We start from the raw sequence: 27,705 nt of genomic DNA, 5'->3' as shown, positions 1-27,705 counted from the left end.
TTGCCCTGTTCAGCGGTGCTTTGCCATGGCGGTTCTGATGAGGACATTGGTGTGTGGCATGACGTTTCATCATTGCCCAGCGGGCTGTGGCACCAGAGCCCTCCAGGGCACTGACTCCGTTGGTGGCGGTGGTCTTCTGACCAGTGACGATACTTGGGCCCTCCTGGGCTGTGACTCTGGCGGTGGTCTCCTGACCAGTGACGATACTTGGGCCCTCCTGAGCTGTGACTCTGGCGGTGGTCTCCTGACCAGTGACGATACTTGGGCCCTCCTGGGCTGTGACTCTGGCGGTGGTCTCCTGACCAGTGACGATACTTGGGCCCTCCTGGGCTGTGACTCTGGCGGTGGTCTCCTCACCAGTGACGATACTTGGGCCCTCCTGGGCTGTGACTCTGGCGGTGGTCTCCTGACCAGTGACAATAGTGGGGCCCTCCTGGGCTGTGACTCTGGCGGTGGTCTCCTGACCAGTGACAATACTTGGGCCCTCCTGGGCTGTGACTCTGGCGGTGGTCTCCTGACCAGTGACAATACTTGGGCCCTCCTGGGCTGTGACTCTGGCGGTGGTCTCTGGACCAGTAACGACGGTGCTGGCGGTTGTGTCTCGACTGCCGGAAATGATGGCGCACTTCTCCGCCGTGACACTCACAACAGGCTGGGCAGACTTCCTCTGGCCCTTCACCACCTTTGGTGGAGTCACAGCTGACTCTCCAATCCCCTTGGAACCCATGTCAGTTGTTTTCCCACCTGGAGTCGTAACACAGTCCCGTCGTCCACTCTCCAATTTTATTGCCTTTACAGGGGGTGGGCTGCCAGTGCCTTGGCTCCGGATGCCAGTGCCTTGGCTCTGGGTCCCACTGCCTGCCCTGGTGGCCGGTGCACTCCAAAACCCTTGAACAGGCACCACTGGTATTGGAGGCTTTTTGGCTGAGGCGCTACGACGGGACTGATGAATTGGAGGGGGCGGGTGGGGGCAAAAAGGTAAACTTTACAGAGGGACAGTTTCTGACGAACACTGGGATGGGTAGCTGGAGGGGACTGGGAGTGGAGGAAGAGGAGGTGGTTGTAGGAGGTGTCACTTTAGGTGTTTCGGGTGCAGGTGCAGGTAATGGAGGCTGTCGTGAGGTGGATGGATGTTGGGTGAGTGATTGCCGGCGTTTGTGTACTTTGGGAGGGGGCGTCACAGACACACTGGGAGAGGACACAGGGGACGTGTAAATGGCAGTGGAGGTGGTGAGTACAGGTGAGCGGGGTGTGGTGCTGGGTGTACTGGTGCGAGTCCTAGTGGCTGTAGATGTAGTGCATGCAGGTGAGAGTGCAGACAACACTGGGAGGGAGGAGGGAGAAGAGGAGGAGGGGGACACAGTGGAGGCAGTGGATGTTGTTGTGTCTGTATGTGGGTGAGGCTTGCATGAGTGCTTGTGGTGTGTGTGGTGCCTATGTTTGCTTGAGCTACTTGGGTGTGTTGACTTGTGTGCATGCTGGTCTGTAGGTGTGCATGGGATGGGCTGGGGTACAGGAGATTGGGTCTGGGTGGAGGAAGTTGGAGGGGGGAGGCTAGACACAGGGACAATTGCTGCCATCAGTGCTGAGGCGAAAGATTGCAGGGTTCGCTGACAGACAGCCTGACCAGAATGAATGCCCTCCAGGAATGCATTACCGTGTTGCAACTCTCGTTCTACACACTGGATGGCATTCACAATGGTAGACTGCCCAACAGTGAGTGACCTGAGGAGGTCAATGGCCTCCTCACTGAGGACAGCAGGGGTGACTGGGGCAGGGCCTGAGGTGCCTGGGGCGAAGGTGATGCCCACCCTCCTGGGTGAGCGGGCACGGGGCGAACGCTGAGGGGCTGCTGGGAGGGCGGTGCTGGTAGGGGAGGTGGCGGCTGTACCTATAGAGGTGGGGGGCACAGATGGTGCCGCCACCACAAGGGAGCTCCCATCGTCGAACGAGTCCGTGTCGCTGCTTGGTGACCCGGTGGCTGACGTGAAGCTCCCCTCACCCTCCGTCCCACTGGTGCATTCAGAGTCTGTGGTGTGGTCCTCCATGGCCATGTGGGATGCAGCTCCCTGGTGCTCCAGTGCCACTGTACCTCCGCCTGTTGATGCTGATGTACAAAAGGACAGGGAGAGCAGACAACAGGGGGGAGACAGAAGAAAGAGGGTTTTAGTGCATGGCATACCGCTACCGTTGGCGGACAAGACAAACGCAGATGCCCCCTACATTACGCTGTGCTCCTGCCCTCTGCACATGCGATTTCTGGGATATGGCCTATATGGCAATGGTGGACATCGGCGCACATGGATGCCACAGGGGCAACTATACCTCGACTTGGCACTCTGCTGAGGTGGGGTAGAGTGCCACATGGGCTACATTACGAAGGGGCCTTGCCTACCTAACTCGCCCTGGCCTAGGGACACCCACAGCCCACCTCCCCCACCCAGACACCTCCACTGCACTCAAAGTCCGCAGAATGAGGTTCTACTCACCCCCTTGTGTCTGCTGTGATGCCCTCAAGCGCCCATCCAACTCCCGCCACCACCAGGATCCGGAACATCAGGGGGGTCATGGTGCGACGGGCACCCCCCCACGTTGGGAAGCCACCCCCAGCTGAGCCTCCGCCGTCTTCTTGCTGCAGCGGCGAATATCCTCCCATCTCTTACGGCAGTGGGTGCCCCGTCTCTGGTGGGCCCCCAGGGTCCGGACCTCCTTGGCGATGGCACGCCAAATGTCCCTCTTCTGGTGGGCGCTGACCTACATGACATGCACAAGGAAAGAGGAACAGTCATTACCAACTGCACCGTCGTTGTGAGTGGCCCCCTCCCTACTCTGGCCATGTGGCCCATTCATTCCCATGCATTAATGTTCTATGGACTCTGGCCCCTTCCCTATTCCAACCAGCCCTCTCCACCCAGGCCTAGCCCATACAACGTGCTCCCTGTGTACTAACCTGTTGATCTGGAGGACCGTAGAGTAGCGTGTACTGGGGGAGGACCCCGTCTACCAGTTTCTCCAACTCCTGTGCAGTGAAGGCAGGGGCCCTTTCCCCAGACGCAGCAGCCATCGTCGCTTCCAGACCGAGGTCACAGCAGCACTTGCAGTGTAGGTCCTCTCCTGTCGAAGGTCCGGTATGTAGTGATTGAACAGATAGAAAATGGCGGTGACGTCCGCGGCGGTGCGCATCATCACCGCCGGCGCACCTGTTCATTGGCTCCTGGGACCCATAGGGTCCAATGTTAACCAATGCAGCATTGCGCCGCGGTCTACGACCGCCTACCGCGACGGTGTGTAACGCCAGCGCAGTTACCCCACAATCCCATTGTCCCAGTTTAGAGGTCAGGCCATTTCAGGGGCCCACATGGCTTCATTTCATACTGCGTCACACATAGCTAGGCCTACACTCAACACACATAAAGGAAGGGTTATGTGAGTGGTGTAGTCTTGTGTGTGACTGTGGGTACACACCTGGAGGACTAATGACTGGTTCTTCGCTGTTGTCCTTCGTAGACACCGTCTGCTGGGACATATGAGAAGATGGCGGAATCCTCCGGTGTACCGACCGCTGGTGGACCTGTTGACAATGGAAGAGCGACATGTCATCGTAACCTACCGGTTTGACCGTGCCACAATCCAGGAACTATGTACCCAGTTGGAGCCAGACCTGATGTCACCAATCCACCATCCGACTGGAATCCCCCCTGACGTGCAGGTGCTGTCAGTGCTCCATTTCCTTGCAAGTGGGTCATTTCAGACAACAGTGGCCATGGCATCAGGGATGTCCCAGCCTATGTTTTCCAACGTGTTGTCCAGAGTGTTGTCTTCCCTGCTGAAAAACGTAAGGAGATACATCATTTTCCCTGAGGTGGAGGATTTGCCTACAGTGAAAGGTGACTTCTATGCCCTTGGACATATCCCCAACGTCAAAGGTGCTATTGATGGGACCCATGTAGCTCTGGTCCCCCCCCACAGGAGTGAACAGGTGTACAGGAACAGGAAGAGTTATCATTCCATGAATGTACAGATGGTATGTTTGGCAGACCAGTACATCTCGCAGGTAAATGCTATGTTCCCTGGCTCAGTGCATGACGCCTACATCCTGCGGAATAGCAGCATCCCTGATATGATGGGTCAACTCCAGAGGCACCGTGTATGGCTTTTGGGGGACTCTGGTTACCCCAACCTTTCGTGGCTATTGACCCCAGTGAGGAATCCCAGGACCAGGGCTGAGGAACGCTACAATGAGGCCCATGGGCGGACTAGGAGGGTGATCGAACGCACCTTCGGCCTCCTGAAGGCCAGGTTCAGGTGCCTCCATATGACAGGTGGATCCCTATTCTACTCACTGAAGAAGGTGTGCAACATCATCATCGCCTGCTCCATGCTCCATAATATGGCATTGCGGCGCCAGGTGCCTTTTCTGCAGGAGGATGATCCAGATGACGGTGTTGTAGCAGCTGTGGAGCCTGTGGACAGTGATGAGGATGAAGCTGAGGAAGAAGACAACGACAACAGGGGGTCAGTCATACAGCAATATTTCCAGTAACACACAGGTGAGAAAATTTTCAATTTTAACATTACATTAACTTTCACACGTCTACCTCTACCCAGTTTTTTTTATTTAAGTCAACATTTGGTAACTGAGTTGTACCCTTCCATTACGGTTTCACAGGTGTGGTTACCTACGTGTCAACTGCTTGCATCCTTCAAGGGCTTGTGATGTGTGACATAGGTATGTTAGCTTTAGAATGCTACACCCATTATGACACTGTCATTGATAATACATTTTTACTAAATCACAGACTGACTCCAGATTGTTTTGTGTTTCAAGGGTGTTTATTGAAGTGCTCAGAAATGGGAGGGGGTTGTAAAATGAGGATGGGTGATGGTGGAGGAATGTCCATGGCAGAGTCCAGTCTATTAGTCTCACAGGTGCACTGCCCATCTGGGCATAGGAAGAGGAGCTGGGGCAGTTAAAGTATGGACAGGGTAAGAAAGAGGGACAGTGGGTGGACAATCAGGGTGGTGTCATTTCCTGGCGGGGGTCTTGCCATCTTGCTCTGTCCTGTTCCTGGATCTCAGGGACCGCTTGCGTGGTGGTTGTCCGTCTGCAGGGGGTGGGGTGCTGGTGTTTTGGTCCTGTGGTGGGGCGTCCTGTCCTCTAGCGCCAGCGGAGGTGGTGGGCAGTTCATCGTCCTGGCTAGTGTCAGGGGCCCCTTGGAGTGCCACGGTGTCCCTCAAGGTCTGCTGTATGTCCTTCAGCACCCCTACGATGGTGCCCAGGGCGGAGCTGATGGTCCTCAGCTCCTCCCTGAACCCCAAATACAGCTGGTCCTGCAGGCGCAGGGTCTCCTGCAACTTGTCCAGAACCGTCGCCATCATCTCCTGGGAGTGGTGGTATGCTCCCATGATGGAGGAGAGGGCCTCGTGGAGAGTGGGCGCCCTTGGCCTGTCTGCCCCCTGTCGCACAGCAGCCCTCCCAGTTCCCCTGTGTTCCTGTGCCTCCGTCCCCTGGACCGTGTGCCCACTACTACTGCCCCCAGGTCCCTGTTGTTGTTGGGGTGGTGGGTTAGCCTGGGTGCCCTGTAGTGGTGGACACACCGCTGATTGACCTGTCCTGGGTAGGGAGGTTTGGGCCCGCTGGGTGGGTGCTGTGCTGGTGTTACCAGAGGGTGGAAGGTCGGTGTTGGGCTGTGCCTGTGCAAGGGGAACCGACTGTCCCGAAGCCCACGATGGTCCGGGCTGGTCATTAGGATCCAGTAGGGCAGAGCTGCTCTCGTCACTGTGGGCCTCTTCTGGGGGTGGAGTGGTGTTGTCTGGACCCTCTGATAAGGTGATGGTCCTTCAGGTTCCTGCAGGGGCATAAGAGCATGATTATTGCATCTGTGTGTGTAATGGTGTGCAATGGGTGGGAGTTTGTGTACCCCAGTGCATGCATTCCTGTGTGTGAGTTTGTGTGGTGATGGTTGGGGGGGTGTACTGGGTATGTGCAGTGGGCATGCTTTAATGAGGGGTGTCCATGCTTAGTTGTGTCATGCAGGGCTTGGTGTTGGGATCGGTGGTTTGTGTCATGGGTACATTAGTGTGAAGTTGCAGTGATAGGGGAGGGGGTGAGGGAGGGGGTGTGTGATAGCATGCAGGTAGGGTGGGGGATATGATAGTTAAGATTTGACTTACCAGTGTCCCATCCTCCACCAACTCCTGCGAGGCCCTCAGGATGAAAGATGGTCAAGACTTGCTCCTCCCATGTTGTTAGTTGTGGGGGAGGAGGTGGGGGTCCGCCGCCAGTCCGCTGTACCGCGATGTTGTGCCTGGAGACCGTTGAACGCACCTTCCCCTGTAGGTCGTTCCACCTCTTCCTGATGTCCTCCCTATTTCTTGGGTGCTGTCCCACTGCGTTCACCCTGTCCACTATTCTGCGCCATAACTCCATCTTCCTGGCTATTGATGTGTGCTGTACCTGTGAGCAAAATAGCTGTGGCTCTACCCGGACGATTTCCTCCACCATGACCCTGAGCTCCTCCTCAGAGAAGAGGGGGTGTCGTTGGCGTGCCATAGGGTGGTGTGGTTGATGTGTGGGGTGGTGTATGTGGTGATGAGTGTGGTGAGTGTAGTGGTGTGTGGTGTTTTGTGCGTGGATGTTGTGTGGGTGATGGTGTTGTGTGCCTCTGTGTAGTGGGGTTGTCTATTCTGTGCTCTCTCTCTGTCGCCTTCGTGTCTAATTTTGGGTCGTAGGGGTTTGTGGGTGATGTGGGTGTGTGTTTTATATTGTGTTTGGTGTGTGGGAGTGTGTTTTGTATGTGTGTCAGGTGTGTGTATTTTGAATTGTCCAATGTGGCGGTGTTTTGGAGATGTGTGTGTATTTTGAGCGCGGCGGTGTGTACCGCCAATGGAATACCGCGGTTGAAAGACCGCTGCGTGGATTCGTGGGTCGTAATAGCATGGGCGTGTTTCTGTTGGCGTGGAGGTGGAGGATTTGTTTCCGCCAGTTTATCACTGACCTTTGGTGTGGCGGTGTTGTGTGGGTGTCTGAATTTCGGCGGATTCCAAGATGTGTGTCATAATAGCTGTGGCGGAATGCCGCCTCGGTGTATTGGCGGTCTTCTGCACCGCGTTAAGTGCCTTTTACTGCCAATGTTGTAATGACCCGCTTAATCTTGTCCACTCCAGAACTTGAGTCCACTTTTCATGTCTCGAGGATTTCATCATTTTAGTTTTAATTCAATCAATCAATTAAAAATACTTTATTCGATTGTATCTCACAATCATAAAAGCAAGTAAAATATACAGGATAGCACCAATTGACATCCACATGATATAAATAAAATAAAATAAATCAAAACATACAACAATTAATACCATGTGATAAAATTCACTGCAAAAACTAAATCCAGTTATTCTTCTAAAAAACAATGTAAGATCAATAAGAACATTTGGTAAACAAGAAAATGTTATCCTAGCTAAAAACTTTTTAAAAATGGAAGGCCTCCTCAATTTTGCATAGAGATGTAATCTGGCCTTTATTACTGCGCACAAATATACAGCTAGACCATTACAGATTTTGATTGATGGGAGAGACAACAAATAAATAAGGGCAGGACGGCACTGTTTAAAATGCAGGGATTTTAAGAGTGGAATCACAAACACTTACCTTAAATCAAAGTAAAATTTGCAGAAGAAGACTATGGGGGTCATTACAACCCTGGCGGACGGTGTTAAAGCTGCGTAAATACCGCAAACAGGCCGGTGGACAAAAAAAGGGAAATATGACCCTGGCGGTAACCGCCAACAAAGACAGCCACTTTAACACACCGCCCGCCACGGCGGTACAGACAAGCAGCGCGGCGGTTCCCGCCAACAGACAGGCGGGAGACAATGTACCGCCCACACAATTACAACCCGCCAATCCGCTACCTTTTCCGGGGCGGATTCACCGTGGATAAAAACACGGCGGAAACAGCTTTTGCTATGGGAAAACGCTCACCTGAACACATCCCACGAAGAAGGAGGAATCCATGGAGCCCGAATTACAAATCCTACCTGCCCTTGTCTTTCTGCTCCTCTACGACCAACAGCTACGTGGACGCCGAAGACACCGGTGAGTACTGCACCTACGACACAGGGGAGGGGAGAGTGCTTTTCCATGGCGGTCTTTGCCCTGTTCAGCAGTGCTTTGCCATGGCGGTGGTCTCCTGACCAGTAACGATACTTGGGCCCTCCTGGGCTGTGACTCCGGCGGTGGTCTCCTGACCAGTAATGATACTTGGGCCCTCCTGGGCTGTGACTCCGGCAGTGGCGGTGGTCTCTGGACCAGTGACGACGGTGCTGGCGGTTGTGTCTGGACCGCCAGAAATGATGGCGCACTTCTCCGCTGTGACACTCATAACTGGCTGGGCAGACTTCCTCTGGACCTTCTCCACCTTTGTTGGAGTTACAGCTGACTCACCAATCCCCTTCAAACCCATGTCACTTGCTGTCCCACCAGGAGTCTTAACACGGTCCCATCGGCCATTCTCCAATTTAAGAGCCCTTACAGGGGGTGGGCTGCCAGTGCCTTGGCTCCGGGTCCTACTGCCTGCCCTGGTGGCCGGTGCACTCCACAAACCTTGAACACGCACCACTGGTATTGGAGGCTTTTTGGCTGAGGCGATATGACGGGACAGATGAATTGGAGGGGGGTGGTGGGGGCAAAAAGGTCAATTTGACATAGGGACAGTTTCTGACGGACACTGGGATGGGTAGCTGGAGGGGGTCTGGGAGTGGAGGAAGAGGAGGTGGTTGTAGGAGGTGTCACTTTAGGTGTTTTGGGTGCAGGTGCAGGTACTGGAGGCTGTCGTGAGGTGGATGGATGTTGGGTGAGTGATTGCTGGCGTTTGGGTACTTTGGGAGGGGGCGTCACAGACACACTGGGAGAGGACACAGGGGACGTGTAAATGGCAGTGGAGGTGGTGAATGCAGGTGAGCGGCTTGTGGTGCTGGGTGTCCTGGTGCGAGTCCTAGTGCCTGTAGATGTGGTGCATGCAGGTGTGTGTGTAGACGAGACTGGGAGGGAGGAGGGAGAACAGGAGGAGGGGGACACAGTGGAGACAGTGGATGCTGCTGTGTCTGTATGTGGGTGAGGCTTGCGTGAGTGCCTGTGGTGTGTGTGGTGCCTATGTTTGCTTGAGCTACTTGTGTGTGTTGACTTGTGTGCATGCTGGTCTGTAGGTGTGCTTGGGATGGGCTGGGGTACAGGGGATTGGGTCTGGGTGGAGGAAGTTGGAGGGGGGAGGCTGGACACAGGGACAATGGCTGCCATCAGTGCTGAGGCCACAGATTGCAGGGTTCGCTGAAGGATAGCCTGACCAGAATGAATGCCCTCCAGGAATGCATTACCATGTTGCAACTCTCGTTCTACCCCCTGGATGGCATTCACAATGGTAGACTGCCCAACAGTGAGTGACCTGAGGAGGTCAATGGCCTCCTCACTGAGGGCAGCAGGGGTGACTGGGGCAGGGCCTCAGGTGCCTGGGGCGAAGGTGATGCCCACCCTCCTGGGTGAGCGGGCACGGGGTGAAGGCTGAGGGGCTGCTGGGAGGGCGGTGCTGGTAGGGGATGTGGCGGCTGTACCTGTAGAAGTGGGGCGCACAGATGGTGCCGCCACCACAGGGGAGCTCCCATCGGCGGACGAGTCCATGTCGCTGGTTGGTGATCCTGTGGCCGACGTGAAGCTCCCCTCGCCCTCCGTCCCACTGGTGCATTCAGAGTCTGTGGTGTGGCCCTCCATGGCCATGTGGGATGCAGCTCCCTCGTGCTCCGGTGCCACTGTACCTCCGCCTGATGATGCTGATGTACAAGAGGACAGGGAGAGCAGGAAAAGGGGGGGAGACAGAAGAAAGAGAGTTTTAGTGCATGGCATTCCGCTACCGTTGGCGGACAAGACAGACGCAGCAGCCCCCTGCATAACGCCATGCTCCTGCCCTATCCACATGCAATTTCTGGGATATGGTCTATATGGCAATGGTGGACATCTGCGCACATGGATGCCACAGGGGCAACTATACCTCAACTTGACACTCTGCTGAGGTGAGGTTGAGTGCCACATGGCCTACATTACGGAGGGGCCTTGCCTACCGAATTCGCCCTGGCCTACTGACACCCACAGCCCACCTCCCCCACCCAGACACCTCCACTGCACGCAAAGTCCACAGAATGAGGTTGTACTCACCCCCTTGTGTCTGCTGTGATGTCCTTAAGCGCCCATCCAACTCCGGGTAGGCCACCGCCAGGATCCGGAACATCAGGGGGGTCATGGTGCGACAGGCACCCCTCCCACGTTGGGAGGCCATCCCCAGCTGAGCCTCCGCCGTCTTCTTGCTGCAGCGGCGAATGTGATCCCATCTCTTACGGCAGTGGGTGCCCCGTCTCTGGTGGGCCCCCAGGGTCCAGACTTCCTTGGCGATGGCACGCCAAATGTCCCTCTTCTGGTGGGCGCTGACCTACATGACATGCACAAGGAAAGAGGAACAGTCATTACCTACTGCACCGTCAATGTGAGTGGGCCCCTCCCAACTCTGTCCATGTGGCCCATTCATCCCCATGCATTTCTTGTAAGAACTGTGCCCCCTTCGCTCTCCCACCCAGCCCTGTCCACCCAGGCCTAGCCCATCCAACGTGCTCCCTGTGTACTAACCTGTTGGTCTGGAGGACCGTAGAGTAGCGTGTACTGGGGGAGGACCCCATCCACAAGTTTCTCCAACTCCTGTGCAGTGAAGGCAGGGGCCCTTTCCCCAGACGCAGCAGCCATCGTCGCTTCCAGACCGAGGTCACAGCAGCACTAGCAGTGTAGGTCCTCTCCTGTCGAAGGTCAGGTATCTAGTGAGTGAACAGATAGAAAATGGTGGTGGCGTCCGCGGCGGTGACATCCGCGGCGGGGCGCATCATCACCACCAGCGCACCTGTTCATTGGCTCCTGAGACCCATAGGGTCCAATGTTAACCAATGCAGCATTGCGCCGCGCTCTACGACCGCCTACCGCGACGGTGTCCATCGCCAGCGCAGTTACCCCACAATTCCATTGTCCCAGTTTAGAGGTCAGGCAGCCGCCGGCCCACATGGCTTCATTTACTACTGCGTCACACAAACCGAGGCCTACACTCAAACCTTTTCCCGGATGGGTTAATTGTCTGTTGTAGTCTTGTGTGTGACTGTGGGTACATACCTGAAGGAATGGTGACAGTTTCTTCGCTGTTGTCCTTCTTAGGCACCATCAGTTGAGACATATTGGACGATGGCGGAATCCGCCGGTGTACCGACCGCTGGTGGACCTGTTGACAATGGAAGAGAGACATTTTATAGTGACCTACCGGTTTGACCGTGCCACAATCCAGGAACTATGTACCCAGTTGGAGCCAGAGCTGATGTCACCAATCCGCCATCCGACAGGAATCCCCCCTGACGTGCAGGTGCTGTCAGTGCTCCATTTCCTTGCAAGTGGGTCATTTCAGACAACAGTGGCCATGGCATCAGGGATGTCCCAGCCTATGTTTTCCAACGTGTTGTCCAGAGTGTTGTCTGCCCTGCTGAAAAACGTAAGGAGATACATCATTTTCCCTGAGGTGGAGGATTTGCCTACAGTGAAAGGTGACTTCTATGCCCTTGGACATATCCCCAACGTCATAGGTGCCATTGATGGCACCCATGTAGCTCTGGTCCCCCTCGCAGGAGTGAACAAGTGTACAGGAACAGGAAGAGTTATCATTCGATGAATGTCCAGATGGTCTGTTTGGCAGACCAGTACATTTCGCAGGTAAATGCTATGTTCCCTGCCTCTGTACATGATGCCTACATCCTGCGGAATAGAAGCATCCCTGATATGATGGCTCAACTCCAGAGGCACCGTGTATGGCTATTGGGGGACTCTGGTTACCCCAACCTTTCCTGGCTATTGACCCCAGTGAGGAATCCCAGGACCAGGGCAGAGGAACGCTACAATGAGGCTCATGGGTGGACTAGGAGGGTTATCGAACGCACCTTCGGCCTCCTTAAGGCCAGGTTCAGGTGCCTCCATATGACAGGTGGGTCCCTATTCTACTCACCGAAGAAGGTGTGCGACATCATCATCGCCTGCTCCATGCTCCATAACTTGGTATTGCGACGCCAGGTGCCTTTTCTGCAGGAGGATGATCCAGATGACGGTGTTGTAGCAGCGGTGGAGCCTGTGGAGCCTGTGGACAGTGATGAGGATGAAGCTGATGAAGAAGAAAACGACAACAGGGAGTCAGTCATACAGCAATATTTCCAGTGAGACACAGGTGAGTACGTTTTCAGGTTTAACATAACATTAACTTTCACACGTCTACCTCTATCCTGTACCTACATTTCACTCACTATTTGTTAACTGAGTTTCCCTTCCATTTCAGTTTCACAAATGTGGTAACCTACGTGTCAACAGCTTGCACCCTTGAAAGGCTTGTGATGTGTGACATTGGTATGTTGGCCTTCCAATTGGTAACCATTTTTGACACTGTAATTGACAATACAAAGTTCAAATTCATTGACTGACTCCAGTTTCATCAGTGTTTCAAGGGTGTTTATTTGAGTGCTTAAACATGAAGTGGGGTTGTGAAATGGGGATGGGTTATGGTGGGAGAATGTCCATTGCAGAGTCCAGCCTATTAGTCTCACAGGTACATTGCACATCTGGCCATTGGAAGTGGAGCTGGGGCAGTTCCGATTTAGACAGGGTAACAAAGTGGGACAGTGGGGGGACAATCAGGGTGGTCTTATTTCCTGGCGGGGGTCTTGCCATCTTGCTCTGTCCTGTTCCTGGATCTCAGGGACCGCTTTCGTGTTGGTTGTCCGTCTGCAGGGGGTGGGGTGCTGGTGTTTTGGTTCTGTGGCGGGGCGTCCTGTCCACTAGCGCCGGCGTAGGTGGTGGGCATTTCATCGTCGTGGCTAGTGTCAGGGGCCCCTTGGAGGGCCACGGTGTCCCTCAAGGTCTTTTGAATGTCCGTCAGCACCCCTACGATGGTGCCCAGGGCGGAGCCGATGGTCCTGAGCTCCTCCGTGAACCCCCAAATACTGCTCCTCCTGCAGACGCAGGGTCTCCTGCAACTTGTCCAGGACCGTTGCAATCGTCTCCTGGGAGTGGTGGTATGCTCCCATGATGGAGGAGAGGGCCTCGTTGAGAGTAGGTTCCCTTGGCCTGTCCTCCCTCTGTCGCACAGCAGCCCTCCCAGTTCCCCTGTGTTCCTGTGCCTCCATCCCCTGGACCGTGTTTCCCACTACCACTGCCCCCAGGTCCCTGTTGTTGTTGGGGTGGTGGGTAATCCTGGGTGCCCTGTAGTGGTGGACACACCGCTGATTGACCTGTCCTGGGTAGGGAGGTATGGGCCCACTGGGTGGGTGCTGTGCTGGTGTTCCCAGAGGGTGGAAGGTCTGTGTTGGGCTGTGGCTGGGCAAGGGGAACCGACTGTCCTGAGGCCCACGATGGTCCGGGCTGGTCATCAAGATCCAGTAGGGCAGAGCTGCTGTGGTCACTGTGGGCCTCTTCTGGGGGTGGAGTGGTGTTGTCTGGACCCTCTGGTGTGGTGACGGTCCTTTCGGTTCCTGCGGGGGTATAAGTACATGATTATTGCATGTGTGTGTTTCATGGTGTGCAATGGTTGGGTGTGCGTGTACCCCAGTGCAGGCATTCCTGTGTGGGGGCTTGTGTGCTGATGGTTGGGGGGTGTTCTGGGTATGTGCAGTGGGCATGCTTTAGTGATGGGTATCCATGCTTAGTTGTGTAATGCAGGTCTTGGTGTTGGGATGGGTGGTTGGTGTTATGGGTACATTAGTGAGGAGTTAGGGTGATAGGGGAGGGTGTGAGGGTGGGGGTGTGTGATAGCATGCAGGTAAGGTGGGGGATATGATAGTTAAGATTTGACTTACCAGTGTCCGTTCCTCCACCGACTCCTGCGAGGCCCTCAGGATGCAAGATGGACAAGACTTGCTCCTCCCATGTTGTTAGTTGTGGGGGAGGAGGTGGGGGTCCGCCGCCAGTCCGCTGTACCGCGATGTGGTGCCTGGGTACCGTGGAACGCACCTTCCCCCGTAGGTCGTTCCACCTCTTCCTGATGTCCTCCCTATTTCTTGGATGCTGTCCCACAGCGTTGACCCTGTCGACTATTCTTTGCCATAGCTCCATCTTCCTGGCTCTGGATGTGTGCTGTACCTGTGAGCCAAATAGCTGTGGCTCTACCCATAGGATTTCCTCCACCATGACCCTGAGCTCCTCTTCGGAAAAGCGGGGGTGTCTTTGGCGTGCCATGGGGTGGTGTGTGTGATGTGTGAGGTGGTGTATGTGTTGATGGTTGTGGTGAGTGCAGTGGTATGTGGTGTTTTGTGCGTGGATGTTGTGTGGGTGATGGTGTAGTGTGCCTCTGTGTGATGGGGTTCTCTATTCTGTGCTGTCTCTCTCTGGCCTTCTCTCTAATTTCGGGTCGTAGGGGTTTGTGGGTGATGTGGGTGTGTTTTATATTGAGCTGGGTGTGTGGGAGTGGTATGTGTATGTGTATCAGGTGTGTGTATTTGGAATTATCCAATGTGGCTGTGTTTTGTAAGAGTGTGTATTTTGAGCACGGCGGTGTGTACCGCCAATGGAATACCGCGGTTGCAAGACCACCGCGTGGATTCGTGTGTCGTAATAGCATGGACGTGTTTCTGTTGGCGTGGAGGTGGAGGATTTGTTTCCGCATGTTTATCGCTGACCTTTGGTGTGGCGGAATTGTGTGGGTGTCTGAATTTCGGCAGATTCCGTGGTGTGTGTCATAATAGCTGTGGCGGAATTCCGCGGCCGCCCCGGTGTGTTGGCGGTCTTCTGCATGGCGGTAAGCACCTTATACCGCCAATGTTGTAATGACCCCCTTAGTGATTGAGCGTCTTCTATAATGGCCCTATTCAGACTAGCGCGTTCAGAGGTCCATACTTTATGCCAAAGTAAGATTGGTTGCATGCTTATAAGATCAGTGATGTATGTTACCCCCATTTCTGAGTGGCACACCAAGGTGGAAGTAGATTTTGGCACACTTAGGATGGACTTTCAGAAATCATTTTCAGCCAGCTGTAGGGCGTTACATTACCTGTATCCCCATAAGCCTGCCCCATACAGTGCAACTGAGACACATTCTGCCTTATAAATTGTCATCATGTCTTTAGCTGTGGCCCTACCAATCTTTTTAGAGAACATTTTTACAGCCATAATAGTTTTTGTAAAAAGTAATTTCCTAGACCTGATGGCTTGCAACCAGGTGCCTTTGTTACCAAACATAATTCCGAGGTATGAAAAGGTTTCTATATCGTCTAATTTGACACTCTTTAGAATGACATGGGGTATGTTTGCAAATTTTATACCACAGGTCGTCATGAAGGTTTTAGAATGACTGATTTTAAGGCCTAAGTCTTCCATATAGTTGTCAAAGGTTGCCAGTAATCGCTGCAAAGCTACTGGGGTACGCGCCATCAAAACAGCATCATCCGCATACATAAGTGCTGGGATCTTTCGGGAGCCAACTTGTGGAAGATCTCTACAAGCAGTAGATAGAACAGCCTCCAGTTTATTAATGTATAGGGAGAACAATAGGGGAGCTAGAACACAGCATTGGCGTACCCCCTGCTTTACAGGAAAGACGGAGGTGCACTCACCCTGAGACCCGTAGCGCACCCTAGCTTTAGCCCCAGAATATAGTTCCCTAATAAAGTTCACTATTGTATTGTCTACCCCCATATGCAGCAAAATGGGCCAAAGTTTTCTATGAATTACACAGTCAATTGCCAAGGTCAAGTCTACAAATACAAGGTGTAGAGCTCCTGTCTTAGCCTTCGTGTATTTACCAATCAAACTATCTAAGTTCAGGGCCTGTTCCACAGTCCCTATCCCAGCCCTGAAGCCGTATTGTAAGCCCGTTAGTGTGTTATTAGCTTCCGTCCATTCCTGCAACCTATTTAGTACAACACGTCCTGCAATCTTTGTGAGGGTGTCCAGCAGTGAAATTGGCCTGTAACATGCTGGATTTTGACAGTCGCCTTTTTTAAATATTGGGACAATAATGGAATCTGCCCAGGTCGGGATAAAGGCTGTGGCGCAACAGTCTCCAAAAACCTGTGTCAATAAAGGGCCCCAAAATGAAATAATATACTTCTAGATATCAATTGGTACTCCATCTGGGCCTGGTGCTTTCCCACTCTTGCTAGCGTTGATGGCATCAATGTCCTCGTTTAAACTGAATGGTGGAGTAATAGACTGAAAGTCCACTCTATGGGCATTTGTATCTGGGACTACATTTTTTGAAGGGTATATTTTGGAAAAATAGGTAACCCACTCCTCTTCCGTGATGGCTATTTCAATACTTGGTGACATTCCATCACCCAGGAGAGGGGAGTTCACTATCTTCCAGAATTTGGCGTTATTATTCTGGAGGCTTGCATTATAGAGGGTGTGCCACGCCTCATCTTTTAGGGTTTTTTTTCTGTTTTTTTATAGCCTTTTTATACTCGTGTCTAAGAGTGGTGGTCTCATGCTTGACAGGATTTTGTCTGTGTAGATGCTGTTTAAGTCTCTTATGGGCCAGTGTACATTCAGTGTCAAACCAACCTTTGTTTCCCCGAGGACTAGATTTGCCTGTGCTTACTGTGAGAGACTGTTTGATTCCTGTGGTGATTACTGTAAATGCTTTAATACACTCCTGTGGGCTAATGTTGTCTGAGAGGCAGGTTTCAATCTCATTAGAATAATTACTCAACAGTTGATCCATAAAACCTATTGGTTCAATCTGTGACCAGCGAATAGAATAACCATTGCTTGGGCCCAATTCAATGTTCGCTACCTTATTGTAGGAGGCTGGACTGGCTTGTAGTGAGTACCAAGGGGTACTTACACCTTGCACCAGGCCCAGGTATCCCTTATTAGTGTAGAGGGGTGTCTAGCAGCTTAGGCTGATAGAAAAGGTAGATTAGCAGAGCAGCTTAGGCTGAACTAGGAGACGAGTGAAGCTCCTACAGTACCACTAGTGTCATATGCACAATATCATAAGAAAACACAATACACAGATATACTAAAAATAAAGGTACTTTATTTTTATGACAATATGCCATAGTATCTCAGTGAGTACCCTCAGTATGAGGATAGCAAATATACACAAGATATATGTACACAATACCAAAATATGCAGTAATAGCAATAGAAAACAGTGCAAACAATGTATAGTCACAATAGAATGCAATGGGGGCACATAGGGGTAGGGGCAACACAAACCATATACTCTAGAAGTGGAATGCGAACCACAAATGGACCCCAAACCTATGTGACCTTGTAGAGGGTCGCTGGGACTGTAAGAAAACAGTGAGGGTTAGAAAAATAGCCCACCCCAAGACCCTGCAAAGTGGGTGCAAAGTGCACCTAAGTTCCCCAAAGAGCACAGAAGTCGTGATAGGGGAATTCTGCAGGAAAGACCAACACCAGCAATGCAACAACGATGGATTTCCAGACAAGGGTACCTGTGGAACAAGGGGACCAAGTCCAAAAGTCACGATCAAGTCGGGAGTGGGCAGATGCCCAGGAAATGCCAGCTGTGGATGCAAAGAAGCTGCCACTGGATGGTAGAAACTGAGGATTCTGCATGAACGACAAGGGCTAGAAACTTCCCCTTTGGAGGATGGATGTCCCACGTCGTGAAGAGTTGTGCAGAAGTGTTTTCTCGCAGAAAGACCGCAAACAAGCCTTGCTAGCTGCAAGGGTCGCGGTTAGGGTTTTTGGATGCTGCTGTGGCCCAGGAGGGACCAGGATGTCGCCAATTGCGTCAGGGGACAGAAACGGTGCCCAGCATAACAAGGAGGCCTCTCAGAAGCAGGCAGCACCCGCAGAAGTGCCGGAACAGGCACTATGAAGTGGAGTGAAACAGTGCTCACCCGAAGTTGCACAAGAGAGTCCCACGCTGCCGGAGGACAACTCAGGAGGTCGTGCAATGCAGGTTAGAGTGCCGTGGACCCAGGCTTGGCTGTGCATGAAGGAAATCCTCGGTGAGTGCACAGGAGCCGGAGTAGCTGCAAAACACGCGGTTCCCAGCAATGCAGTCTGGCGTGGGGAGGCAAGGACTTACCTCCACCAAACTTGGACTGAAGAGTCACTGGACTGTGGGAGTCACTTGGACAGAGTTGCTGAGTTCAAGGGACCTCGCTCGTCATGCTGAGAGGAGACCCGGAGGACCAGTGATGCAGTTCTTTGGTGCCTGCGGTAGCAGGGGGAAGATTCCGTCCACCCACGGGAGATTTCTTCTGAGCTTCTAGTGCAGAGAGGAGGCAGACTACCCCCACAGCATGCACCACCAGGAAAACAGTCGAGAAGGCGGCAGGATCAGCATTACAGTGTCGCAGTAGTCGTCTTTGCTACTTTGTTGCAGTTTTGCAGGCTTCCAGCGCGGTCAGCAGTCGATTCCTTGGCAGAAGGTGAAGAGAGAGATGCAGAGGAACTCTGATGAGCTCTTGCATTCGTTATCTAAAGAATTCCCCAAAGCAGAGACCCTAAATAGCCAGAAAAGAGGGTTTGGCGACTTAGGAGAGAGGATAGGCTAGCAACACCTGAAGGAGCCTATCAGAAGGAGTCTCTGACGTCACCTGCTGGCCCTGGCCACTCAGAGCAGTCCAGTGTGCCAGCAGCACCTCTGTTTCCAAGATGGCAGAGGTCTGGAGCACACTGGAGGAGCTCTGGGCACCTCCCAGGGGAGGTGCAGGTCAGGGGAGTGGTCACTCCCCTTTCCTTTGTCCAGTTTCATGCCAGAGCAGGGCTGGGGGATCCCTGAACCGGTGTAGACTGGCTTATGCAGAGATGGGCACCATCTGTGCCCATCAAAGCATTTCCAGAGGCTGGGGGAGGCTACTCCTCCCCAGCCCTGACACCTTATTCCAAAGGGAGAGGGTGTAACAGCCTCTCTCTGAGGAAGTCCTTTGTTCTGCCTTCCTGGGCCAAGCCTGGCTGGACCCCAGGAGGGCAGAAACCTGTCTGAGGGGTTGGCAGCAGCAGCAGCTGCAGTGAAACCCCGGGAAAGGCAGTTTGGCAGTACCGGGCCTGTGCTAGAGACCCGGGGAATCATGGGATTGTCTCCCCAATACCAGGATGGCAATGGTGGGGCAATTCCATGATTTTAGACATGTTACATGGCCATATTCGGAGTTACCATTGTGAAGCTACACATAGGTAGTGACCTATAAGTAGTGCACGCGTGTAATGGTGTCCCCGCACTCACAAAGTCCGGGGAATTGGCCCTGAACAATGTGGGGGCACCTTGGCTAGTGCCAGGGTGCCCACACACTAAGTAACTTAGCACCCAACCTTTACCAGGTAAAGGTTAGACATATAGGTGACTTATAAGTTACTTAAGTGCAGTGTAAAATGGCTGTGAAATAACGTGGACGTTATTTCACTCAGGCTGCAGTGGCAGGCCTGTGTAAGAATTGTCAGAGCTCCCTATGGGTGGCAAAAGAAATGCTGCAGCCCATAGGGATCTCCTGGAACCCCAATACCCTGGGTACCTCAGTACCATATACTAGGGAATTATAAGGGTGTTCCAGTATGCCAATGTAAATTGGTAAAATTGGTCACTAGCCTGTTAGTGACAATTTGGAAAGAAGTGAGGGGGCATAACCACTGAGGTTCTGATTAGCAGAGCCTCAGTGAGACAGTTAGTCATAACACAGGTAACACATACAGGGCACACTTATGAGCACTGGGGCCCTGGCTGGCAGGGTCCCAGTGACACATACAACTAAAACAACATATATACAGTGAAATATGGGAGTAAAATGCCAGGCAAGATGGTACTTTCCTACACTTATCTACTACTCCCTTGTGTTTGTTTATGGCTTGAGGCAATGCAAGGCATAAGCTTTGAGGATAGTGGTTGCTGAAGGCGATATCATGGATTTTGTACTGAGATGTGCAAAGAGCGAGATTATTAGATATTAATATAAAATCAATTATAGTATTTGCACATCTACCGTTGAAGGTAGGTTTAAGCTGTGACTTACTATCATTTAGACCATTACAAAAAAAGAGATCAAATTTGAATAGTACATCATTCAACAAATTGCCATAATAGTTGTGAGTGAAATGAAATAGATCGTCGTTTTCACCTACACCAAGGGAACAAACTTTCTCCTTTGTTTGGGAGCACAGGTGGGTGTTAAAATCGCCCCCCACACGATTAAGATCTCTTTATGTTAGGAATTACATACGCAATCCAAATCGTCCTGCAGTTGCCTAAGTGTATGTGGGATTTTTTGTAAGGGGACGTTATTATAGAAATTGATAATCACTAGGTGCGCTCCATTTTTTAATTCGCATAGTATCAATTGGTAAAACGTATTAGAAATTAGGCTAGTCACCTTTATTGAATCATACTTATTGGAGATAAATGTGCACAGTCCACCTTTCGCCCTGCCCCGTAGGCAAGGGATTGCGGGGGTGTGAAATGTCCTGAAACCATTTATATGAATGGGATCTACGGACCAAGTCTCCTGTAAACACACACAAGAAAAGGATCTAATGAAATCTAACCAGTCCTCGTTCTCAATTTTGTTACGCAAACCTGCCACGTTCCAGGATAGAAGTTTGTCTCCCGATGTAATTGGGCCCAAACCCAGAGGATCGCATTGCCCTACTTTCCTTGTTGGTGTGGAGATATTAATCTCCATCTCTATGTGGAGAGTGTATGTTGGTATGGAAGTGGCCACATGAGCAGGAGCTCCGCCTGCTGATGTTTCGTCAATTAAATCCTGTCGGGCTCTTTTTTCCTTTACCGTCATTTCATCCCCTTTGCTCCCCACCAGGCCGTCATCGCCCTTCAGTAGATCAGGGGCAGTATTCATCGATATAGATCTCGTCCTGCCCGCAGCCTGATCTATTGTCAGTCAGTCAACTTCCTCCAAAGAGAGGGGATGGAATCTATTCTTATTAGGGACCATATAATTTCTTTTGAGTCTACTTTGTTGATTTAAAGTTGGTCCTGCCTCCCATTAAAATTATAAAAGGAGCCTAGGGGAGCAGTAAAATGCCATGGTCAGAGGTCTGTCGCTGGCTTAAGTTTCTCAAAATGCCCTCGACCAGTTTTGGGGTTTTAAACGAAAGTACCACACAGTCACCTCTTAGAGGGTCATTACGACATTGGCGGGCGGCGGAAGCGGTAACCGCTGTGCGGCCGCCAATGCGGCCGCACTCCCGCGGCCCCCACTACGACATTACCGCTGGGCCGGCGGGGATGAGGCCACAACATAGGAGCCGGCTCCTAATGGAGCCAGCGGTGTTGCGGCCGTGCGACGGGTGCAGTTGCACCCATCGCGCTTTTCACTCTCTGCTATGCAGAGAGTGAAAAGCTGGCCGGGGCCCTGTTAGGGGGCCCCTGCACTGCCCATGCCAGTGGCATGGGCAGTGCATGGGCCCCCAGGGGCCCCAGGACACCCCTTACCGCCAGCCTCTTCCTGGCGGTGCAAACCGCCAGAAACAGGCTGGCGGTAGGGGTGTCATAATCCCCAGGGCAGTGCTGCGTTTCCTCCACTTGGATTAGACGCTTTGTCAATAACTCAAAGGACGTCTTCACTAGATGTTCCAGGGTGATAATGGTATCTAAGGTGTTAGTTTTTGCTAGTTTTTGCTTTAACTATAGTTTGAGTAGAGTTCTGACAAGACAAGATAAATTTTAGTATTGAGAAATGATGTTTATGGGAAGATATCTTTTGCACTAAGTTGCTTCCTCTTACCCATTTTTAACTAGATTACTACACACTCAGAGGTTCAACTGATACTACTCTAGGACGCTTCTAGCCAATGTCTAGAACTAATAAAACAAACGCAGCAAGGACGATCTGCAGTGGCCTTGTATCAGCGCGGAGATGAATATAAACTTGCCAAGTTTCAAATGGTGAAACTGTTAGTGTAATAGCCTGTAGTAATGTGCAGCAGTTCACTCAACGGCAAGAAGCAAGGCGCAAGGGTACCTGCCCAATTTCCTGCTGAACACACGTTCTCAGGACCAGATGTAGCAGTAGAGATTTCAGGGGGGGCCCAGCCCAGTCTCTTCCTGTCGATGACGGGCAAAGGATGGGTCCGCCCTTGGCGAAGCGGGAGCGCAAAGTCAATTTCAAAGGGGCGCTGCTCCGCCCCCCAGCCGCCGCAGTCCAGCGCTTCCCGCAAAGCGGGAGCGCGAAGTAAATTTCAAAGTGGCTCTGCTCCACCCCCCAGCCGCCGCAGTCCAGCGCTTCCCGCAAAGCAGGAGCGCAAAGTCAATTTCAAAGGGGCTCTGCTCCGCCCCCCCAGCCGCCGCAGTCCAGCGCTCAGTTTTAATTCAATACTAGCTCCTCATTGCTCAGAAGAAGTTACTATTGTTATTTTTCGTGATTTTATCACAAACAGGTATTCTTTGTTGTGTCATGTAGTAGTCTGATCTCAAATCTTTGTAAACCTATGGTATCATTTTTAACACACTAACTCGTTTAAAAAGAAATTCCATTTAGTTGCCTGCAATGGATAATCCTTCTGATTAATCCTACACCTGGTGGGAGTAGGTCTTTGCTTGTGAAGTTGTGATGCCACCCCTGTTATTGCTTCACCTATATTCAGGTAAGAGAAGTATGGAGTGAAGGTGTTAGACTTTTCATCCTTGGTGTGGTTTCCCCTAACCTTTTGCCTCTGCTTCCCAGGTTGTTGATGTGTGCTGGACTCTGTTTTTGCTGTTTTTGTTACTCTGGGCACTTTACCACTGCTATCCAGTGCTAAAGGGCAAGTGCTCCTCTGCAAAATGTGTATGGAATTGGCTTTCCCTGATTTCCATATTTGATTTACTGGTATGTCCCTAGTGTAGTGCACTAGAGGTGCCCAGGGCCTGTAAATCAAATGCTACTAGTGGGCCTGCAGCACTGGTTGTGCCACCCACATTAGTAGCTCTTTAAACAAAGGGGCTCTGCTCCGCCCCCCCCAGCCGCCGCAGTCCAGCGCTTAGTTTTAATTCAATACTAGCTCCTCATTGCTCAGAAGAAGTTACTATTGTTATTTTTCGTGAATTTATCACAAACAGGTATTCTTTGTTGTGTCATGTAGTAGTCTGATCCCAAATCTTTGTAAACCTATGGTATCATTTTTAACACACTAACTCGTTTAAAAAGAAAATCCATTTAGTTGCCAGCAATGGATAATCCTTCTGATTAATCCTACACCTGGTGGGAGTAGGTCTTTGCTTGTGAAGTTGTGATGCCACCCCTGTTATTGCTTCACCTATATTCAGGTAAGAGAAGTATGGAGTGAAGGTGTTAGACTTTTCATCCTTGGTGTGGTTTCCCCTAACCTTTTGCCTCTGCTTCCCAGGTTGTTGATGTGTGCTGGACTCTGTTTTTGCTGTTTTTGTTACTCTGGGCACTTTACCACTGCTATCCAGTGCTAAAGGGCAAGTGCTCCTCTGCAAAATGTGTATGGAATTGGCTTTCCCTGATTTGCATATTTGATTTACTGGTATGTCCCTAGTGTAGTGCACTAGAGGTGCCCAGGGCCTGTAAATCAAATGCTACTAGTGGGCCTGCAGCACTGGTTGTGCCACCCACATTAGTAGCTCTTTAAACAAAGGGGCTCTGCTCCGCCCCCCCCAGCCGCCGCAGTCCAGCGCTTAGTTTTAATTCAATACTAGCTCCTCATTGCTCAGAAGAAGTTACTATTGTTATTTTTCGTGAATTTATCACAAACAGGTATTCTTTGTTGTGTCATGTAGTAGTCTGATCCCAAATCTTTGTAAACCTATGGTATCATTTTTAACACACTAACTCGTTTAAAAAGAAAATCCATTTAGTTGCCAGCAATGGATAATCCTTCTGATTAATCCTACACCTGGTGGGAGTAGGTCTTTGCTTGTGAAGTTGTGATGCCACCCCTGTTATTGCTTCACCTATATTCAGGTAAGAGAAGTATGGAGTGAAGGTGTTAGACTTTTCATCCTTGGTGTGGTTTCCCCTAACCTTTTGCCTCTGCTTCCCAGGTTGTTGATGTGTGCTGGACTCTGTTTTTGCTGTTTTTGTTACTCTGGGCACTTTACCACTGCTATCCAGTGCTAAAAGGCAAGTGCTCCTCTGCAAAATGTGTATGGAATTGGCTTTCCCTGATTTGCATATTTGATTTACTGGTATGTCCCTAGTGTAGTGCACTAGAGGTGCCCAGGGCCTGTAAATCAAATGCTACTAGTGGGCCTGCAGCACTGGTTGTGCCACCCACATTAGTAGCCCTTTAAACATGGCTCAAACCTACCACTGCAGTGTCTGTGTGTGCAATTTTAAACTGACAATTTGACTTGGCAAGTTTACCCACTTGCCAGGCCTAAACCTTCCCATTTCTTACATGGAAGACACCCCTAGGTTAGGCCCTAGGTAGCCTCATGGGCAGGGTGCAGTGTATGTTTAAGGTAGGACATATACTAATGTGTTCTATATGTCCTGACAGTGAAATACTGCCAAATTCATTTTTCACTGGTGCAAGGCCTATCTCTCTCATAGGTTAACATGGGGGCTTCTTTTAAAAAAATAATTAAAGCGTAGATTCCCTTTGGGAGCAGATAGACATGTGGACTGTGGGGTCTCTGAGCTCACAATTTAAAAATGCATCTTTTGGTAAAGTTGGTTTTAGATTGTGTGTTTGAAAATGCCACTTTTAGAAAGTGGGCATCTTCTTGCTTAAACCATTTCTGTGACTCTGCCTGTTTGCGGATTCCCTGTCTGGGTCAGCAGCATCCCTAATGGTCAAGATAGTTACAGAGGGTAATCAGACACAGGTATATACATAACTATAACTATAAAAAGCAGGCTGCGCAAAAAGGCAGCAGTGCAAAGTAAAAGTAACACACAAATAAACTACTTCAGACACAAAGGGGGTCATCACAACAGTGGCGGTAAAAGGTGCTTACCGCCGTGCAGAAGACCGCCAACAGACCGCCGCGGCGGCGGAATTCCGCCACAGCTATTATGACACACATCACGGAATCTGCCGAAATTCAGACACCCACACAACACCGCCACACCAAGGGTCAGCGATAAACTGGCGGAAACAAATCCTCCACCTCCACGCCAACAGAAACACGCCCATGCCATTACGACCCACGAATCCACGCGGCGGTCTTTCAACCGCGGTATTCCATTGGCGGTACACACCGCCACGCTCAAAATACACACACAGCTCCAAAACACCGCCACATTGGACAATTACAAATACACACACCTGATACACATACAAACAACACTCCCACACATCCAACACAATATAAAACACACACCCACATCACCCACAAACCCCTATGACCCACAATTAGAGAGAACGCCATAGAGAGACAGCACAGAATAGAGAACCCCATCACACAGAGGCACACTACACCATCACCCACACAACATCCACCCACAAAACAACACATACCACTACACTCACCACACTCATCAACACATACACCACCCCACACCTCACCCACAGCACCCCATGTCACGCCAAAGACACCCCGCTTCTCTGAGGAGGAGCTCAGGGTCATGGTGGAGGAAATCGTACGGGTAGAGCCACAGCTATTTGGCTCACAGGTACAGCACACCTCCATAGCCAGGAAGATGGAGCTATGGTAAAGAATAGTGGACATGGTCAACGCCGTGGGACAGCACCCAAGAAATAGGGAGGACATCAGGAAGAGGTGGAACGACCTACGGGGGAAGGTCCGTTCCACGGTCTCCAGGCACCACATAGCAGTACAGCGGACTGGCGGCTGACCCCCACCTCCTCCCCCACAACTAACAACATGGGAGGAGCAAGTCTTGTCCATCTTGCATCCTGAGGGCCTCGGAGGAGTTGTTGGAGGAACGGACACTGGTAAGTCAAATCTTAACTATCATATCCTCCACCTTACCTGCATGCAATCACACACCCCCACCCTCACACCCTCCCCTATCACCCTAACTCCTCACTAATGTACCCATAACACCAACCACCCATCCCAACCCCAAGACCTGCATGACACAGCTAAGCATGGATACCCATCACTAAAGCATGCCCACTGCACATACCCAGAACACCCCCCAACCATCAGCACATAAGCCTCCACACAGGAATGCCTGCACTGGGGTACACGCACACCCAACCATTGCACACCATGAAACACACACATGCAATAATCATGTACTTATCCCCCCGCAGGAACCCGAAGGAACGTCAACACACCAGAGGGTCCAGACAACACCACTCCACCCCCAGAAGAGGCCCACAGTGACGACAGCAGCTCTGCCCTACTGGATCTTGATGACCAGCCCGGACCATCGTGGGCCTCACGACAGTCGGTTCCCCTTGCCCAGCCACAGCCCAACACAGAACTCCCACCCTCTGGTAACACCAGCACAGCACCCACCCAGCGGGCCCATACCTCCCTACCCAGGCAGGTCAATCAGCGGTGTGTCCACCACTACAGGGCACCCAGGCTAACCCACCACCCCAACAACAACAGGGACCTGGGGGCAGTGGTAGTGGGCACACGGTCCAGGGGACGGAGGGACTGGAACGCAGGGGAACTGGGAGGGCTGCTGTGCGACAGAGGAAGGACAGGCCAAGGGAACCTACTCTCAACGAGGCCCTCTCCTCCATCATTGGAGCATACCACCACTCCCAGGAGACGATGGCAACGGTCCTGGACAAGTTGCAAGAGACCCTGCGTCTGCAGGAGGAACAGTATTTGGGGTTCAGGGAGGAGCTCAGGACCATCGCCTCCGCCCTGGGCACCATTGTAGGGGTGCTGACGGACATTCAAAAGACTTTGAGGGACACCGTGGCACTCCAAGGGGCCCCTGACAATAGCCACGACGATGAAATGCCCACCACCTCCGCCGGCGCTAGTGGACAGGACGCCCAGCCACAGGACCACCACACCAGCACCCCACCCCCTGCAGACGGACAACCACCAAGAAAGCGGTCCCTGAGATCCAGGAACAGGACAGAGCAAGATAGCAAGACCCCCGCCAGGAAATAAGACTACCCTGATTGTCCCCCCACTGTCCCACTTTGTTACCCTCTCCAGATTGGAACTGCCCCAGCTCCACTTCCAATGGCCAGATGTGCAATGTATCTGTGAGACTAATAGACTGGACTCTGCCATGGACATTCTTCCACCATAACCCATCCCGATTTCACAACCCCCCTTCATTTTTCTGCACTTAAATAAACACCATTGAAACACTAATAAAACTGGAGTCAGTCTATGATTTTGAACTTTGTATTATCAATTACAGTATCAAAAAGGGTTACCCATTGGAAGGCCAACATACCAATGTCACACATCACAAGCCTTTCAAGGGTGCAAGCTGTTGACACGTAGGTTACCACATTTGTGAAACTGAAATGGAAGGGGACAACTCAATTATCAAATAGTGAGTGAAATGTAGGTACAGGATAGAGGTAGACGTGTGAAAGTTAATGTAATGTTAAACCTGAAAATGTACTCACCTGTGTCTTACTGGAAATATTGCTGTATGACTGACTCCCTGTTGTCGTTTTCTTCTTCCTCAGCTTCATCCTCATCACTGTCCCCAGGCTCCACAGGCTCCACAGCTGCTACAACACCGTCATCTGGATCATCCTCCTGCAGAAAAGGCACCTGGCGTCGCAATGCCAAATTATGGAGCATGGAGCAGGCGATGATG

This window comes from Pleurodeles waltl, chromosome 6, assembly GCF_031143425.1.
Source record: "Pleurodeles waltl isolate 20211129_DDA chromosome 6, aPleWal1.hap1.20221129, whole genome shotgun sequence".
Classification (NCBI taxonomy): domain Eukaryota; kingdom Metazoa; phylum Chordata; class Amphibia; order Caudata; family Salamandridae; genus Pleurodeles; species Pleurodeles waltl.
The sequence above is the reverse complement of the archived record's forward strand: the minus strand, read 5'-3'. Positions refer to the sequence as shown.